At 45.1% G+C, this 6,180-nt stretch overlaps 1 long non-coding RNA gene across 2 annotated transcripts in view; it reads left to right on the top strand.

The window, feature by feature from the left end:
* LOC131096070 (uncharacterized) overlaps nucleotides 1-6,180 on the top strand; it is a 75,525-nt gene that overhangs the window by 49,696 nt on the left and 19,649 nt on the right. The window lies entirely within an intron of this gene.

Genomic DNA, 6,180 nt, shown 5'->3' with positions numbered 1-6,180 from the left:
CCGGCATGCCCCGGGGCGGCGGGGCTGGCGCTAACGAATTTGAATGAAGAGCCCTCCGCTCTTTCGGCGCCATTTTCGAGTGATGCCCGATCGCATCGCTGCTACCGCCGCCGCGGGGGAGGCGCGGGGGCCGCCCGCCCTCCCGCCCCGCGAAACTCACCTCCCTTCCCCTCCGCTACCCCGCTGCCACCCTCGCCGTCGCGCTTCGGAGCGGGTGCCGCCGCTGCCGCCGCCGGCACAGGCGGTAAGAGCTGGAGGGACCGGGCGCGGCTGGGGCAGAGGGAGCTGGGCGGGCGGGCGGGCGGGGGAAGAGCGTCTTTGGAAAACGGGGGCGACCTGCACCCCGCCGCCGGGAAAAGTCACCCCGGGAGCCCGGCGGGCAGCGGGCCAGGAGGCTCCGGGAGGCGGCGGCAGGTCCTGGGCGGATCTGTCACTCGCTTCCCTCAGCCTCAGCGGTCGGGAGCGGCCGTCTCCTCCGGCAGGTAACCCCGCTTGCTCCCCGGGGCGGCACCGCGCCCGGGCGGGGATCCCGGGAGCGCCGCTCACACCCGGCCCGGGAGAGCGGCGCGGGGGGGCGGGCGGGAGCCGCGGGACAGCCGGAGCTCCAGAGGGTCCCGGTGCCCCGCGCTCCCGGGACATGATAGGACAGGCTTCCCCTCATCTCCCCTCCGGTCCCTACCACCCACCCGCCAGCGGATCCCTCCCTCCCGCGTTCTCCCCGCTCTCCGCCGTGGAAATTTCGGGGCAGCGCCCGGGACACGGAGGCTCCTGCTTCCCGGCTCTGCAGCAGCAGCCGCCAGGATGACTTCCACACTTACATGCACATCTCCCTTTCTCGCCCGCCGCCCCCAACCCCCCCCCCCCCCGCCTCCTCCTTCCTCTCTCCCCATGTTTTCGTAAGCTGGATTAATGCCCCTTCGCTCTTTCTCTTCCCTTTCCCTAATCCCCTCGCACCCCCCCCACCCAAAAAAATATATAGAGGACAACCTTCAGGTTTTTTTTTTCTCCGTTTGTTTCCTCTCCATGTTAGCAGATTAACTTCTCCGTTTAAGCGCTTTCTCCACCTCCCACTCAATCGCTTAATTTCCCGTGTCGCGATACGGAGCCGCCTTTTGCAGGAGCCCGGGTGACGGTCGTGCTGCCACATGCTGTCACATTTATCATCTCTGCCCCTTTGGGTATTAACGAATGACCAAAGTGCTCTTCATCCCCTATTGCACAGAGCTATTTTTTCCCCTCGTAGCGTTATAACGCGAGTTTCCTTCCTGGACTGGAGGGGGGGAAACATAATCCGAGACCATTTGAATCGTGCCAGCTATTTGTAGGTGTTTTTCCTCTCCTCCCACACACCCCAAAAACCGAGTAAATACCCTCCCCATAGATAGCCCAGCCTAATACCGTGATCAGAGCTGGCCATTCACCTCCTCTTCTCCGCCTACAAAATTCTCTGTCTCTGTCACCCGGGTCGCTATTTGTCATTGGCTTAGCTATTTTTTGGTGGTTGTTTCTATGTCATTTCTCGGTGGCCAGCAGCTCTCGCTCTCTCGTAGCTGTATGAACGCGATCGTGCTTATTGTGATAGGCGCCGAGATCTCTCGCAGCCTGTGCGCTGGGCGATTCCCCCTCCGCACACACACACACACACACATAATATGTGACACGGTGCCTTTTTCTCCACGACGCCGTTTAACCCCCTCGGGGCCGGCTCTGGCGTGGGCGCTCGCGTTTCGGAGTGGCGCACACAGGCTCACAAGGCATCTTTTTGTGGCGGGAGCGCCGGCGGGGACAGCACCGTGCGGCGGGGCCGGGAGGGAGCTCGGGCGCTGCCAGGCCAGCGGGTTCCTTCCCAACCACAATTTCTAAGCCTTACTTTTTATTCTTCTTCCTACTTCCCTCTTCACTTTCGGCCGCCCGACGTTTTTTGTTTTGTTTTGTTTTGTTTTTTTTTATCGTTATTATTTTAATATTTTCTCCTGGAGGCAGGAAGGCGTATGGATATTTTCCCCGATGCCGTGTGAGCGGCGGGCGCCCGGGGCTGCCGTCGAGCTGGCGGGCGCGCAGGATGCGCAGCGAATGCAGCATCGGGCCCCCCGTTAAGGCGCCCGCTCAGCGGAGGCTGGAGCGGCTGCCGCCCCCCCCGGTTGCCCGCGGGGACGCGGGGCCGGGAGGTTGGACCGGGTCACAGCCTTTCCCCGCTCCTCTTCCTCCCCCCACGCTGCCCCCCCGTCCCCCGCCGCCCCCCCGCGCATCCCTCCGCCGCGTTCAAAGCCAGAAGCGGCCGCCTTGCGCTGAAGCACCCCGGGCACCGAAAATAACGAGTTAACCGAGGGACGTAGGAGGGACGTAGAGAAGAGTTGGGGTGCAGAAGTGCCGTACAAAAGATTTCTGTGTACATGGCTGAGAGCTTGTAGTCTTAAAGTGAAATGCAAAACTTAGCGTTTCCAGCATGGCAACTGGATTGTGATTCAAGGTATTTTCTGTGTAATGCAGAAATCCAACAGTTCAAGGAGATTTTTCTGTCTCAAATCCCTAGTTTCCCTGGATTCTTTTAATCCAGTACACAAATCACACTTTTTCAGTTATTTTTTTCCTGGGAATAGCTGCTTAGTTTGTCTCCGCAATTCATACCTTTGTGCCCTGACAGAAAATTCCAATTAATCCTTGAAATTGAGATACTAGTAAGATCCTATTGAGGTTTAGCACTCATTTCTTTAGCTCTGCATCATTACCTTCAGAGTGTTTTCAGAAATGTTTTTGACAGTCAGTATGGGAATGTGCACAAAGCTGTTTCACTGTAGCCGTGTATACTTTGAAATATCAGAATTTGAAGAGATTTACACACTCCGCTGTGGAAGTGCACTAACAAATACTGACTTTCACTTTCAATGAAATAACTGTCCTGACTCATGGCTAATTTACAAAAAAACCCTTATAAATCAGTATTGTACAGGTGCGTGTGCATTTTTCCCCACTAGTCATGTTCAATAGCATGCAATTTATACTTGTTTTTCATTTTAATTAAAATCTGTGCTTAGCACATATTTGACTACATGAAACAACTGTTCTTTTAAGCTTTCTTATTTCTCAGCTGCACTGTTCTCATATTTTACAATTACATAAAGGTGGGTGTGGCTAAAATGAAAGCAGTAAGCAATCTAATATGAATATATAGCATATTTTGAGTAACTTTTCCTTTCTTATATTTGATGTATTCCTTATTTTAAGATATTTAGGGGGGGAAAAATCGCGTAGTTTAAATAGACCCTTGTAGTGCTGCTTGCGTTTTTTACCTCAGTTAAAATGTCAAACATTAACAGGGATTACTTGGCCCTGGAAAAGTTGCATTTGGAGGAAATATCAATTGAACTTGAATATCTAAATGTATATATTTATATTTTATCAATAAGCGAAAGCTAAAGTTCTAAGCTCAATAAACCTTGCTTAGGTCTAACATGTAGCATAGTGTGTGGGGTTTTTTTTAAATTTTTTTTTCCTTTCTTTCTCTTGAGTTTAGTCCTTTATCTTGATTCTTACAAAAAACAACCAAATAAGCTTCATTTGCTTCGGGATTGTTTTTTTTTTTTTCTTTTTCTCTTCTAAAGTTTTACTGAAAGTTTCAAAGAGGTACCCTGTCATTTTTTAGATATAAATCTACTGAAGCTGAAAGTAGCTCTTGAGAATTTTTAATTTTCAGAAATAACAGTAATTTGAAAGTATGACTGTGTATCTGTGTGACCTTTTAATGTGTTAGGCTAATACTTCATAGAAAGCTTATTGTAGTAACATTTTAAAGGCAGACTACATATACGATACCAAGGTATCATGGGCTTCTTTTTCTGTTTAGTTCATTGTCTGGGTTTTTTTATCCTCAGCTTCTGGAATTCTGAACCTATTACCGTTCCATCAAAAATGTAATGTCAAGGAAAGAAAAATAAATTTGAGTCTTTAATTCCTTAATTGTTTTTATGACTAATAAGTAATATTCTGCAGTGAATTACAAGTGGAACTGCATACAAACTACCTGGCTCTGTATACCCTGCCTGCAAACACTGTGTGAAGATGCACATCTCACCCATCCTGAGTGTCAGAAGCCATCCTAACAGGTGTATCACTGCTTTTCTGATACACTTTTACACGTGTAGAAGCAGATGAGCTTTCTTTACAGGAAAAGTTGCCCCAGATCAGCTAGTGGTCCTCCTACAGGACCTTACTGAGTTTTGTTATTTGCTCTGGGGAGCAATTAACTCCTGAATATGTAAGGGAGAACCAAGAAGCTTATCACTGTGTTCTACAAATATGCTGCAGGTATTCTGCTTTGTAGATGCAGTCATCCACCCACACCCAAAGGCCCATTGCAAGTTATTTAAGTAATTCACATTCATTACAAACTGTCAAGGGTAGAGCGCATCTTGGACTAGTTTTGACTGTCTGGGAAAGAAATAGAGAATGAAATTGTAGGCTTTTGTGTGGAAACAAAAATATTTTTGTCAGAAAGTTTTTAAAACTAAAAATACCTTCATGTACCCCAGTAAATGTTCTCCACAGTTTTTTTTTTTTCACCTATACATTATTATAAGTTCTAAACACTTAATATCTAGCACTGGAACCTGATTTTAAAAAATTGTGGTTTTTATTATCAGTAATACTTGGAAGATTTTGTTTGAACAGGCTGCCCAAATTGTTTTTGAACTTAGTCCCCTGTGACTCTTCTCACAGCCATCTATTTTTTTAATAGCACTAGTAATATATTTTAGAGATAGGAAAAAAGTTGATATGCCCCTCAAATAGAAAGGGGGCATCAGGCAGAGTAGAGAGGTGTAGCCACAGATTTTCAGTAACCTCTTTTAGTCAGTGAAAATGTTGCTTTGCAGGGGTTTTTTGTGCATTATTGGCAGGAGTTACATCGAATTTTTAGGTTACTGGTGTATTAATACATAAGTTGGATTTCAAAAGGAATCTCTTTTTTGAAAAATGTCTTCATTGTGGATGCTGGACAATTTCAGAAATATTCAGAGTAAGCTAGGTATAAAAAATTTCTGCCCATAAGGGTGTAAGGCAATTTCTATACTGATTATTTTTTAACCCTTTCCTGTAAGTTTTAAAAACACTTATTCTAATAACAGAACTTTGGGATACAGTTGATATTATCACAATTGAGGAATAGTTCTGATCTTAGCTTTGAATGTTGTGTGAGAACTTTAGGATATTTGGATGAGTGTTAAAGGAGGGAGCACAACTTGAGCTCTAGTCCAGCTAACACTTAAAGTTGGTCAATTTTTTATTCTAATATTTGCATGTAATAATATTTTTAGTGTACCATTAAAAACAACAAAAAAGTTCTTTTTACAAAGAATATTAAATTTTTAAAGTTTATCTAATTCTTAACACTTTTCCAGAGCTCGATAATAAACAGTTGCTAGTGTGTAAGGATGACATTACACACACACATTTATTACCATATGCACACAACAGCAGCAAATGTAAATTATGTACATTTAGCTTTTATTTTGTTAAAGGTTTCCCAAGATATCTTCTAAAACTGAAGGCAATATTGTTTTATTGCTTAAAACTGGAAGATAGGAGTGACTTTCAGTGCTCGTTATTAATGTCTAAAGGAAACCACTGTTAGAAATAGGACCCCCCCACCCCGTGACTATTTAGTTTGTTTTCAGACACTGTAGTGAGTGAATCTGCAGTAAATAGATTATTAATAAACTTTTCAGCATTGAATCTTGTTACAACTAATTGTTTTATTTAGCATGAACTGAAATTTTCTTGAAGATTTGGTCTGAGAAGAAGATAATTACACATCGTATAGGGCTTAGGCATGTATTTTCATTTTAAATAGCTTTATGTAAGTCCAGTTTCAATATAATCTTCAAGTATGTGAAATCTCAATATAAGCACAGAGGGGGACCACAACTTTGGTGTGTTTGCTTAAAGAACAAAAACTTTTTTTTAAAAGGTGAAATACATGATGTGTGGAATACACGAAAATACAAACTCCTTTTTCTTGTTAAAGCAGGGTGATTATTTTAAGTCCATAGCTGTGAGAGGGCTTGGAGTATTTTCTGGAATACTCTCAAAGAATAAAGAACAAATTTATGGAAGTATTTATGAGCAGGTGACCTGATGTAGGCATCAGCTATTCATTTATTAGGCATAGGATGTGGCTTGTTA

The sequence above is a fragment of the Melospiza georgiana genome, chromosome 2, assembly GCF_028018845.1.
Source record: "Melospiza georgiana isolate bMelGeo1 chromosome 2, bMelGeo1.pri, whole genome shotgun sequence".
Lineage (NCBI taxonomy): Eukaryota > Metazoa > Chordata > Aves > Passeriformes > Passerellidae > Melospiza > Melospiza georgiana.
The sequence above is the reverse complement of the archived record's forward strand: the minus strand, read 5'-3'. Positions and strand labels throughout refer to the sequence as shown.